Source organism: Neomonachus schauinslandi, chromosome 3, assembly GCF_002201575.2.
Source record: "Neomonachus schauinslandi chromosome 3, ASM220157v2, whole genome shotgun sequence".
NCBI classification, from domain to species: domain Eukaryota; kingdom Metazoa; phylum Chordata; class Mammalia; order Carnivora; family Phocidae; genus Neomonachus; species Neomonachus schauinslandi.
In genome coordinates this window covers 153396633-153409840 of record NC_058405.1, presented here as the reverse complement: position 1 = coordinate 153409840, position 13208 = coordinate 153396633, and the positions used below count along the sequence as shown (strand labels likewise).

The following is a 13208-nucleotide window of genomic DNA, read 5'->3' as shown; positions in this document are numbered from 1 at the left end:
GCATAGGATATGTCAAATGAACATTAATCCATGTTCTTAAATTTTGGAATACTTTGCTATTAATATAATTGGATTTTTAAACAATACTTCTCATAGCATTTATATTATTGATTCAATAATTTAGAGGAAATAATTAACTGTATAAGTCACTGGACATTTGTTATAGTTGTTGCTGCTGAAAATGCAGGAAAGAAAACATAAGCAGTCCTTGGTTTGGGCTTATTGCAGAGTCAAAATTTTGTACATGCCTTCAAATACAAGATTATTCTCATCTACAAGTTTTGTTTGACTCTATAAGTGACTAAAAAATAGAGTAGTAATATCCTAAAAGATTTCCAAAGTTTTGATGGATCTTTCTGGAATTCCCAGAGATATTTTATGAGCCTCTCCTGCATCATCTAGGAATTTTTTACCAAGATGAACTTAAGGAAGCTGTCATGAATTTGAGTGGCTGTCCTATGTAAACAGATATACAAATCAAAGCATTATCGAAATGCATTAAATGCTCCATTGCAAAACTTCATGAATCAAACATGGGCTAAGTCACATTGAATTCTGTTTTATAATTGTGTGGTTTATTTACTCTCCTAAAAAATAATAAAAAAACTCTTAAGTATTTAAAAAATCATTAATTTATGGATCCTCAAAAACTTAGGTCTGAGAAAAAATATTATTACTTTCCAAATAATATACAGTTTGGCGAAGAAAAGAACAAACACCCAGGTAAGTGATTTGCTTACCTAAGACCAACTAAAGTGTTAATGTTGGAAAAAGAAACAGTACCTTGATCTGTTTGCTCTGCTGTGTTCACTTGAGCTGATTATATGGAAATAGTAGGACAGGAAAATGAAGAAAAAAAGCAAGTTTTCATTTCAGACTCCACTGATACCTTTTCTAGAGGCACCAGGCTGATCTTTTTAAGACTTGTAGTTAAACCATTTAGATTTAATCCAGCATCCTAGGAGTAGCCATTGCTTAAGAGTATGGGCATGTATCAGAAGTAATAGTAGCCAGGAAAAAAAAAATGTTCACACTAATGAAGCAAAATGTTTTGTACATTTTTCAGCTCTCAATTTATATCCCATATTATTATGAGTATGTTACTTTAGAATTAGGTATGTTATTAAACATTGTCAAGCTCAACCTTATTTCATAAAATATTGCATCCGGTATTTCAAGGAAGGTTTGTGAAACTTCCTCATTTACTCAGCATGTGGTATAGAGAGTTCTGTTTTAGAAAGCTTTCCAAAAACATATTGTTTTGGTACCAACATATAAAAATAGTAATATGCCTCATATCCCCTTGCTTATTGGCTATATTATCTCTCTTATGTCTGGTTATTTTCCTGCAAATCTGAGCATTCAGAAATACTGTTCTATTTCCTTATAGATATTATGTTGAAAAACTGACATAATGCAGCCCAGCAAAACTAATTGTATGATTGTCAATTCACATAGGATAGAGCTACTATTTCTCACTACTCCAGATGCCTTCTCTGGGTCACCAAGGACTCCTTTGTCCCCAACTTCCCATTTAAAGTTAATCCCATTTTAGAGGCTGAGGATATTAGAAGATATTGAGGATTTCACACTTGAACTAATTTACCAACATGAGTTGGAGGATATCTTGTTTAAATGGAGGAAAACTCCAGATCTTCCTTTGTATAAACCTACACAGTGGATCCTCATATCCTAGTGTGAAACATCAGAAGTGATGTTAAACATCAGGATTGATATAAGGCAAACCTGAAGATTGACCCAACCGTTTCTGTCATCATTTATAGCTATGTATTTAAAATTCAGCTATATACATATATAAATATATGTCATATATTTATAGCTATATATTTATAAACATATAAAAGAAATGTTCATCTACTCATCTATTATCTATCTGTCTGTCTATCTATCTATCATTTCCCTGTACCTACTGAATTTAATCACTTAGGAGTACATAACAGAGGGCAGTCCTCAGGTAAGAGTCATTTGGAACAAACCAGCATAAACATGGTGAGATAAGATTTTAAGATAAGAAAGATTAAAGCAGAAAGTTGAAGACAAAGATACATGTTTAAGTCACTGTGGAGAAAAAGAAAAGTGTAGGAAGACTTTGATCAATGATAGTGATGAAAAAATGAGTAACTTCAATCAGAAACACCCAAAGCACGTTATAAGCCTGGAAAAATAAATTACTGAAGCCTGGGCAATTCAGATCAGAAGCATGAAAGTGCTAATGATATAAATTTAAAAGCAGCCTCGGTCAATCCAGTTATTTTCTGATATTGCAAACATCTTATCTTTACATTTGAAATGGTAATCAAAAAGTACTTCAATCAATATAAATGAAAAAGCAAGACTGGTAAATCTATTCATTTTTTAGTGATACACTAATTTCATTTTTCTCATTTCCAATGATGATCAAAAATACATTGAGAATTAAATTAATTTTACAGATGAGCAAGGTTGTATACATCTGTGTTTCATTTGAAGCTATTGAAAGCAATCATGTAATTTTCAGAAGTTCTAGTGTTTCAAAAAAAGTAAAATAATGTTAAGTAATAAAATTCTTTATTACTTTTAAAGCACTATTATTGGTGATAAAAACATCTATATAAGTAAATATATGGAAGGCTGATATTTTTGAACATTTATTGTACATAAGGAACTGTTTAAGGGCTTTGTGTGTTTCATCCTATGGACAACTCTAATAAAGTAGGTAATATTATATTCTGCCAATTTTATAGATTTAAAATCTTAGGCTCCTAATATATTATTTGTCAAAGGACACACAACTAGTAAGTAATGAAGCCAATATGCATACCTAGGGTGACTGGCTCTAGGGTTCAAGCTCTTATCTATTCTATCTATCTAATCTATTCTATCTATCTATCTATCTATCTATCTACCTGTGTATCTACCTATGTATCTATCTATCATCTACCTGTATATCTGTTTATCTATCTATCCACCCATGTATCTGTCATGTATCTATTCTCTCTCTCTCTTTCTCTCTATTATGTAAACCAACTTAAGCGGAGAGCAGTGGTAGAGCAGTTTGCTGAAATTCTCACAACCCAAATCTCTCCCAATGTGAAAAAAGAAATAATTGTCATTTCTACTATGCATTATACACTGACAACTACACAAGAGAAACTCAAGCTAAAGTTTAGAACCTTAGGTAATGTGGAAATAAATAGGAAAATAGAATTTAAAAACGACAATCAGATATTACAGGAAGAGAGATATTAACTTGAGCTAATTCATTCAGTTCTTAAAATTTAAAACAAACTGAACAGGATTATGATTAGCCAGATTAGCCATTGCCTGTATGATCCCATCTAGGTCAGGGTTTCTCAACCTCGACATTATTGGCGTTTTGACACAAATAACTATTCTTCCCCAACGTGACATCCAAACATGTCTTCAGACAGTGCTGAGTATTACATGGAGAGACAAAATTGCCTTTGAGAACCAATGATCTAAAATACTGGAATGGAATGCCCATGTTTGACATCACCTTGGTGAAGTTTGCTAACATCTGGGAGATTTATAATTACTCAGCCCTTTGACAGAAACTCTGTAAGTCTGACACAGTCACCCATTTACAAAAAGATCACTTGTAGTGACAATCACACCTTTTAAATGATACAATTTGTTTTGCCCACATAATTGAGAGTTAACTGGCTGTGGTAATTGGTCCAATTGGACATGAATGTGTCCTCAGAAAAAGAAAAATTAAAGTGCTTTCATGTCTGTGAAAATCCCTCTGAGTATGAGAGTGATGAATAATACATACAAGATAAAACATGCTCTGCCTCTGGTTCACAGACCTGAGATCCAAAGAGAGGCACAGCACTATTACAGACTTGCTAATCACCAAACTCAAATCATTTAAGCTTTAGGCCTTAAATAGACCAAAACATTAACTATTAGGCATTAATGACATGAAATTTAACAGGCTGGGAGCTAACAAAGAGTAACAAAAGAATCCATTAAAAAAGAAGGAAGTGAATTTTGAAAGGTATTTTGGCTACGAGTTATTTTTCAGAATTAATTTATATTGTGTGGCAACTTGGATCTTTAGGAACAGTCTTTAAAATAAGACTTAAATTTAATATATAATTTTGTTATTAAATTCTATGTAAGACTAACTAGATGTGGTTCCTAACCTGTAAGACCCTGCAGTTTTTAAGATCTTGGCATTTGTATTAGACATTTAAAAATCTTTTTTTAAATTATATATTATATTCAAACCAGTTATCATCTATGTACCCAGATGATATGATGGCAAGTAATATAAGAAAATTAAGGAAGAAAAGCATATTTTATTTTAAAAATGCAATCCAAACAATAGTGTTTGAATAGGATTGAATAGAGTTTGAACTGTTTTTGAATTGTAAAAATGCCTTCTAAGTTCCATCTCTGTTACTTCTAAGATATGTGACTTTGAATGACTCACCAAATAATCTTCTGTAAATTGGTGATAATATTTGTCCAATGTATTTCACAAGGTTATTTTGGAAATCATATTAAATGTATAAGAAATCACTAAATCTGTATAAGAATATGTGTAAGAATAAACTAAATCACACTGTCAACTGTAAAACTGATTAGTCTTTTTAGGGCATTTATTTCTTATAGAATCTGTCTAGGGGCACCTGGGTGGTTCAGTTGTTTGAGCGTCTGACTCTTGGTTTCCGCTCAGATCATGATCACTGGTTCCGGGATCCACGCTATCGGGCTCTACACTCAACAGGGAGTCTGCTTCTCCCTCTCTCCCTCTGCCTCCCCCCCACTTGCATGTTTCTCTCTCTCTCTGTCTCTCTCTCAAATAAATAAGTAAATCTTAAAAAAATAATCTGTCCAAAACAATTCAGTTGCCCCATGAAAATGAATTAAAAATAATTATTGGTGATCATTCATATCTCAAGGACAATAGATTTCAAATCAAAATGCAGGAAGATAATAAAGTTCCATTTATGATTTGCACAAGGATTGCTGTCAGTCATTTTATAATGAAAGAATATATATATATATACACATATATATGTCACAGTGGCATATATATATATATGTATGGCCATGTTTGGTGAGTGAATGTCTTGTTAATGTTTTCACATTTTTGGGTAGCTGTTTTATTTGCATATTTCATAATTTTATAGAGATTTATTATTATAATTAAAAATTTTTGATGTGCAACTTTATGTGAATGTGACAGAAGAGTAAGTGAGGGACTTTCAGTCTTTGGTTTTATATGTTTTATTTTTCCAGACTTGACATCTTTTACTCAAATAATACATTTTTTAATATGTCAATGATTTTCCTATTATGCTAGGGATTTGAGATCTCTGAGAAAGTTTAACTTTATCATTTTGAACAATTTCTTCCCCATTTTGCATAGAGTCTACCAATGCCAACAGTTGTTGATGTCTCTAGAAACAGATGGTTTGTGGGAGGATTGTTGAGTGAGATATTCTGCATCATGGTCCCAAGACTGCACAGTTGCTGTTGGAAAGGTTACAGAAATGACAACTGGTATAAGAGAAGTTGCAAACCAGAGAGTGAAAATAGCCAGACAACTGTATGGAGACTATCCAAATTAAAAGACTTTTTGATGAAATCTTGACATTTCTTACAGAAGAAAATGCAGCGATTGCAGGAAGTTTGGATGGTATTAAGGTGGTTGACATATTGGCAACGCTTTTCTTATCTATTCTTTAACAAGTTTCACAGTTCACCCTGAGAATGATGAATATGTGGGAGACTCTTTCTATAGAAGGATTTTTTTTAATGTCCTTGGGTTAGAGATAATGGACTTGTTCATTCCCTTTTGCACGTCATGTCCCTAGTTAAACTAAAGGTATTTTTCTTTCATTCAAGAAATTGAATGGTTAAGGAAACATTAAATTATTCTCTACCACTTAATTAACTGAGACATTCTTTATCAGAGAGGAGTAAGATTTGGAAAATGAGGTAGTAGTGTGACCCTTGAGTTAAAGGAGCTATTCCAAATATGGGGAATTTAGGTTTGACTTAAGAACACATATGGGACACATTTCTGGGCTTCCCAGTGTTCAGTAGCATCTCTCATGAATGTGTTTTAAGTAAGTCTCTTTCAAATGTCAGCTTAGTACATGTTAACCTGGAGGTGTCAGTGGATATGGCTTGATTTTTTTAACCTTTTCTTTTCTTATTTACATCCTATTCTTGCTCCCATCAATAAAAGTACAGTGAATTAAATTGTTAGCAGCTCCCTTCAAATATCTGAGTATTCAAGAGTAGAAGAAAGTACATGGTAAACGTACTATTTAATTATCTTATTAAATATGTATTGTTTCTGTTATATGATATCAACTGAATTATACTAACTTAGATTTCAATGTGCAGTAGTGGTATTTGGATCAACACATTTACTTAAGAACAATAAATGAGGGCTCATACAGATGCTATCACTGACAACATAGCCTAGCCAGGATTAGGAAGCCCCCCCCCCCCGTCTTTCCCACTTCCTCCTTCCTGTCCTCTATTTTTTGTATCACCTGTCCTTCTTTCTTTTTCCTTTTATTGTGATGAAGACTTTTAAGATTTACTCTTTTAGCAACTTTCAAATATGCAATACATTAGCATTAACTCTAATCCCCAAGCTGTATATTACATCTCCATGATTTATTTATTTCATAACTAGAAATTGTACCTCTTGACACCCTTCAATCATTTTGCCCACCCCACCTTGCCTCTGGCAACCAGTAAATTATTTTCTGTATCTGTGAGCTTGTTTTGTTTGTTTGTTTGTTTGTTTTAGCTTCCACATTCAAGTGAGATCATATGGTATTTGTCTTTTTCTGTCTGACGTACTTCATTTAGCATAATGTCCTCAAGGTCTATCTATGTTATCACAATGGCAAGATTTCATTCTTTTTTTGTGGCTGAATAGTATTCCATTGTGTGTGTGTGTGTGTGTGTGTGTACTATGTCTTCTTTATCCATTCATCCATTGATGGACACTTACCCCTTTCTTTCTAATAACCTCAAAAGACAAGGCCAACACCATGATATGTATTGAAATTTGAAACACATAGATTCAACATATGAAAGAACTAAACAACAACAACATTCCTCCTCCAAAAAACCCCCCAAAATCCGTAATGGGTCATACACAGCCTGGGAACGTGTTGGAGAACCGGTAGTCTATAGACATCAACTGTTTCAGTCAGTACAAGATGCTTTTAAACACCTGTCTGATCATCAATTGATTGGTTTCCTTCAGGGAGTTATAAATGGGAATTTCTGCTCCACCATCCCTGCTTCACCCGCAGTGGAATTAAACAGACTGGCCAACGTGATGGAGGTTACAATATATGTTGACAGAAATTCTACTTGAGTTTCTCATGAGATTTTAGTTTGGGCCATTTCATTTATAGCAGACTTTCAAAATTTTCTTCTCCACATATCTCTATGTTAATTTAGGACAGAAACACAAAATCATAATGAAGTGAAAGAGGCAAGTGAGAGGGAGGACTTTATTTTGTTTTGTTTTTAAATAAATAGACTTTATTTCTTAGAACACTTTTAGGTTTATACAAAATGGAATAGAAAGTATGGAGAGTTTCCATTTATTGCCTCTCCTCACCCTGCCACTCCATCCAATTTCCTCTAACATTAACGTCTTGCATTGGTGTGGTACTTTTGTTACAGTGGATGAATTATTATTGGCATATTACTACCAACTAAAGTCCATTGTTTACATCGGGGTTCACTCTTTGTGTTATACATATCTAGGGATTTTGCCAAATGTATAAAGTCATGTATCTACCATTATGTTATCATACAGAATCATTTCACTGCACTAAAAATCCATTGTACTGTATCTATTCATTCCTTCTCCATGATCCTCAGCCCCTGGAAATCACTGATAATTTTATTGTCTCAACAGTTTGCCTTTCCAAAGAAAATATTTTAATTCAAATACCTTTTTATGTTAAATGATTCTTTTTCCTGAAGTATATTTCAATTTTGCATAGAGATGGCACATAGTTCAAAAAATTATACAATGAATGCATTTGGGAGGACCAGCCATGTTAACATTTGCTTAGGACTTATATGTGGGAATTTGTGTGGCTAATTTATTTAAAAAAATAGAAAATATGGGCTAATGATGATAATATAGACATAAACTTAATTGTAGCATTTTAAAAATCTTTGTCTCCAGGAAATGCTTTCATTTTGTTGGTTGTTTTTGACTGATTCTTTAGTAATCCAGATATAACCTACAGTGGCAAAGGCTGTTTCTAACCTAAATGTAATAATTGCTACATTTAGTTTATGCTGGGTCCATTCGGAAAATCAATAGTGATCAGAGAAGAGGAGATTGGGGCCAAAGAGTTAAGTGGCAGATGGTCACAAAATAGTTCCTTTACAATACTGAATGACCGAGCAAAGTGACAAACAGCCGTCAGAAGAAGGATTTTTAGATGGGAAACCAGCAATGTGATGCTGTTTCAAACTCACAACTGATTGCTTCTTTTATCAAATAACTTCTAATAATTCTCTAAAGAATTTTAAAACCTCTTAAAATTCCCTAAAATATTATACCAGGGGAAGGAGGCTATTTTTGCACTGGCAGAGCTTCCAAGAATGATAGTTTGGCAAGCGCAGCTCTATTTCCTTACTATACGGTACATGGTAATGTTCATTACAACTGTATTGAAATGATCCATTTGGCATAGTACTAAATCTGGTCTAATTCAAAAACGAATTCGAATTTCATAAAACCCAACAGGAAAGCTGAACATACTTTTTTCTTTTATTGACAGTGGTCTTATCATACTTAAATTGCTTTTTTTATTTTTATACATAATGCTTAAAGATTTGTCACCACTTCTTTTCTAAAGATTAAAAGCATTTATTATGTTAGAAAATCAATTAGATATTTGCTATATCAAGGATTGAAACTCTACAAGGTTTTGCATGTTAACTGCTTGAAATTTTTCTGCTTTACAGTGCAGATGATATCTATTTACTTATTATAACATCATTAAAGCAGTCCCCGATTTTGTTAAATAATAGTGCTCAACTCCTTATGATTGCAAATCCATTTATTTAGCAGAAAATATTAAAGATCACAAGAAATATTTAAAATACCCATTGGAAATTAAGATTATTATGTACTTTTTTTAAGGTGTAAATTTCAGAAACAAGATAACATATATCCTATTAAATGTTAGCATTTGAAAAAAAATTAATTATGCCATTATTTTAGATAACCACAATGTGATTCCCACAATATTATATGTTAGAAAACCCACATAAGAAAGTGAATTGGGGCTCCTGGGGCTCTGCTCAACTGCCTGCACACCGCTCCCAAGGGCCCTTGCTGTGCAGGCCGGGAAGCCTCTCTGTGTTCTGCCCCCACCATCCAAAGTTAAGTTTGAAGAGAGGGGAAGAAGGAAACATAGATATGAAGAGGAAGATCCAGCTGGGGCTGAGGAACTAGACCCCGGCAGCTGTCTGAGAACTTGTCCTGGACAATGGCAAATCATATGATGTGAAAATTGAGGGCTTAACTGCTGAATGTGTGAATTCCTTAGTTTAATAAATGCAGGCTTGATTTCAGTTTCAAATCTGCCCAAACTACCTAAATTGAAAAAGCTTGAGCTTAGTGACAACAGAATCTTTGGAGATCTGGGCATGCTAGCAGAAAAACTTCCAAATCTCACACTGCTAAACTTAAGTGGAAATAAACTGAAAGACTGATATCATCTTGGAGACTTTGAAAAAGTTGGAATATCTGAAAAGCCTAGATTTAACTGTGAGGTTATGAACCTGAATGACTACTGAGAGAGTGTCTTCAAACTCCTGCCCCAATGGGCCTACCTGGATAGCTATGACAAGAGGATTGGGAAGCCCCTCACTTAGATGCCAAGGTGGTTGGTGTGGATGAAGAAGAGGAGGATGAAGGAGAAGATGGGGATGAGGATGGTGAGGAGGAAGAGTTTGATGATAAAAAGGATAAAGACAAAGACAAAGATGTGGAAGGCGAAGAGGATGAAGATGAAGTCAGTGGGGAAAAAGTAGAACTTGGACATGATGAAGTTGATGAAGGTGAAGACAATGAGGACCCAGATGCAGATAAAAGGGGGGGAAGAAAGTGGGAATAGAGGAAGAGAGAAACAGATGATGGAGGAGAAGATGATTAAGACCCTGAATAACCTACAAAAAAAGAACTGTTCAATTTTGGTTGGACTGCTCATATGGATTTGGTAGCTGTTTTGAAAAAAAGGTAGCTGTGATACAAACCCCAGGACACCTCGCTACCCAAAGAGCCAAAGAATCGTTCTTATGACATTCCACCTTCCTCCATTTAGTCCCTCTTGGAAATTCACCATCCAGCTTGGGGACTTCACCCCAACAAAATTGTAAGCATTGTTAGGTTTTCATGTAAGACTCTTGCAGTAGCATGGAGATCTGTGATTGGTGAGTAAACCATCTGTGGCTATCAGTTACACCAAGACTGTAATAGCATTTTTACTTTCTGTACAATAAAGAAGCTTTGCAAATAAAATCTTAACATTTTGAAAAGAAAAAAAAAAGTTAATTGTAATTGGAACCGAGCTGAATGGAGTTCCAAACCTAGAGTTGGAACATCTCCAAACCTGAAGCTCCTTAAGATACTCAGTGAAAAATAAATTTGTGTGTTTGTTCTGTGTCTGTGTATTTAAATATATATATATAAAATGTATGTATACATCTGTGTATATCAAATGTTAATATATCTGTGTATAAAAGTATGCAGTGATTCTCCCTTGTAGTTTAATGTGAGATATTAGAATATTAACCACTTTAGGAATGACATGTCTGAACAAAGAGTCTCTTGACAAATGTCAATAGTATGAATATATGGATAGAAAGAGCAGACATAGGCAGTATTTGAATAAATCAAATAAGGTTTACTCATCCAAATGATGAAGTAGGTCACTATAGCAAGATACACGGAGACTTTTTCACAACGGTTTGCTGCCAGAACACAGGTATGGTGAAAAACACCGCTCAACCTAAACCAAAATGGGAAAGGAAAAGACACATCAACATTGTCATCATTGGACACGTAGATTCGGGCAAGTCTACCACTACTGGTCATCTGATCTACAAATGTGGTGGGATCAACAAAAGAACTGTCGGAAAATTTGAGAAGGAGGCTGCTGAGATGGGAAAGGGCTCCTTCAAGTATGCCTGGGTCTTGGATAAACTGAAAGCAGAACGTGAACGTGGTATCACCATTGATATCTCCCTGTGGAAATTTGAGACCAGCAAGTATTATGTGACCATCATTGATGCCCCAGGACACCAGAGACTTTATCAAAAACATGATTATAGGCACATCTCAGGCTGACTGTGCTGTCCTGATTGTTGCTGCTGGTGTTGGTGAATTTGAAGCTGGTATCTCCAAGAATGGGCAGACCCGTGAGCACGCCCTTCTGGCTTACACACTGGGTGTAAAACAACTACTTGTTGGTGTTAACAAGATGGATTCCACTGAGCCACCCTATAGCCAGAAGAGATACAAGGAAATCGTTAAGGAAGTCAGCACCTACATTAAGCAAATTGGCTACAACCCCAACACAGTAGCATTTGTGCCAATTTCTGGTCGGAATGGTGGTAACATGCTGGAGCCAAGTGCTAACATGCCTCGGTTCAAGGGATGGGAAGTCACCTGTAAAAATGGCCATGCCGGGGCGCCTGGGTGGCTCAGTTGGTTAAGCGACTGCCTTCGGCTCAGGTCATGATCCTGGAGTCCCGGGATCGAGTCCCACATCGGGCTCCCTGCTCGGCGGGGAGTCTGCTTCTCCTTCTGACCCTCCTCCCTCTCATGCTCTCTGTCTCTCATTCTCTCTCTCTCAAATAAATAAATAAAATCTTAAAAAAAAAAAAAAAGATGGTCATGCCAGTGGAACCACACTGCCTGAAGCTCTGGATGGCATTCTGCCACCAGCTCGTCCAACTGACAAGCCCTTGCGTCTGCCTCTCCAGGACGTCTACAAAATTCGTGGTATTAGTACTGTCCCTATGGGCCGAGTGGAGACTGGTGTTCTTAGACCTGGCATGGTGGTCCCCTTTGCTCCAGTCAGTGTTACAACTGAAGTAAAGTCTGTTGGAATGCACCATGAAGCTTTGAGTGAGGCTCTTCCTGGGGACAATGTGGGCTTCAATGTCAAGAACGTATCTGTCAAAGATGTTCGTCGTGGCAATGTGGCTGGTGACAGCAAAAATGACCCACCAATGGAAGCAGCTGGCTTCACGGCTCAGGTGATTATCCTGAACCATCCAGGCCAAGTCAGCGCTGGATATGCACCTCTGCTGGATGGTCACACAGCTCACATTGCTTGCTTGCAAGTTTGCTGAGCTGAAGGAGAAGATAGATCGTCGTTCTGGAAAAAAGCTGGAAGATGGTCCCAAGTTCTTGAAATCTGGTGATGCTGCCATTGTTGATATGGTTCCTGGCAAGCCTATGTGTGTTGAGAGCTTCTCTGACTATCCTCCTCTGGGCCGTTTTGCTGTTCGTGACATGAGACAGACGGTTGCTGTGGGTGTCATCAAAGCAGTGGACAAGAAAGCAGCTGGAGCTGGCAAGGTCACCAAGTCTGCCCAGAAAGCTCAGAAGGCTAAATGAATATTATCCCCAATACCTGCCACCCCAGTCTTAATCAGTGGTGGAAGAACGGTCTCAGAACTGTTTGTGTCAGGGGCGCCTGGGTGGCTCTGTCATTAAGCTTCTGCCTTCGGCTCCGGTCACGATCCCAGGGTCCTGGGATCGAGCGCTGCATCGGGCTCCTTGCTCTGCCGGAAGCCTGCTTCTCTCTCTCCCACTCCCCCTGCTTGTGTTCCCTCTCTCGCTATGTCTCTCCCTGTCAAATAAATAAATAAAATCTTTATAAAAAAAATAACTGTTTGTGTCAGTTCGCCATTTAAGTTTAATAGTAAAAGACTGGTTAATGATAAAAATGCATCATAAAACCTTCAGAAGGAAAGGAGAATGTTTTGTGGACCATTTGTTTTTGTGTGTGTGTGTGTGTGGCAGTTTTAAGTTATTAGTTTTTAAAATCAGTACTTTTTAATGGAAACAACTTGACCAAAAATCTGTCATAGAATTTTGAGACCCATTAAAACAAAAGTTTAATGAGAAAAAAAAAAAAGATATACAGAGAGAATGA

The 13208-nt window shown here is 36.0% G+C and overlaps 2 pseudogenes; both read left to right on the top strand.

Moving 5' to 3' along the window:
- The first annotated feature begins 9289 nt into the window (after positions 1-9289).
- On the top strand, positions 9290-10196 carry LOC110592066 (annotated as a pseudogene).
- An 838-nt stretch (positions 10197-11034) lies between these two features.
- Positions 11035-12667, top strand: LOC110592067 (annotated as a pseudogene).
- Positions 12668-13208: the final 541 nt, after the last annotated feature.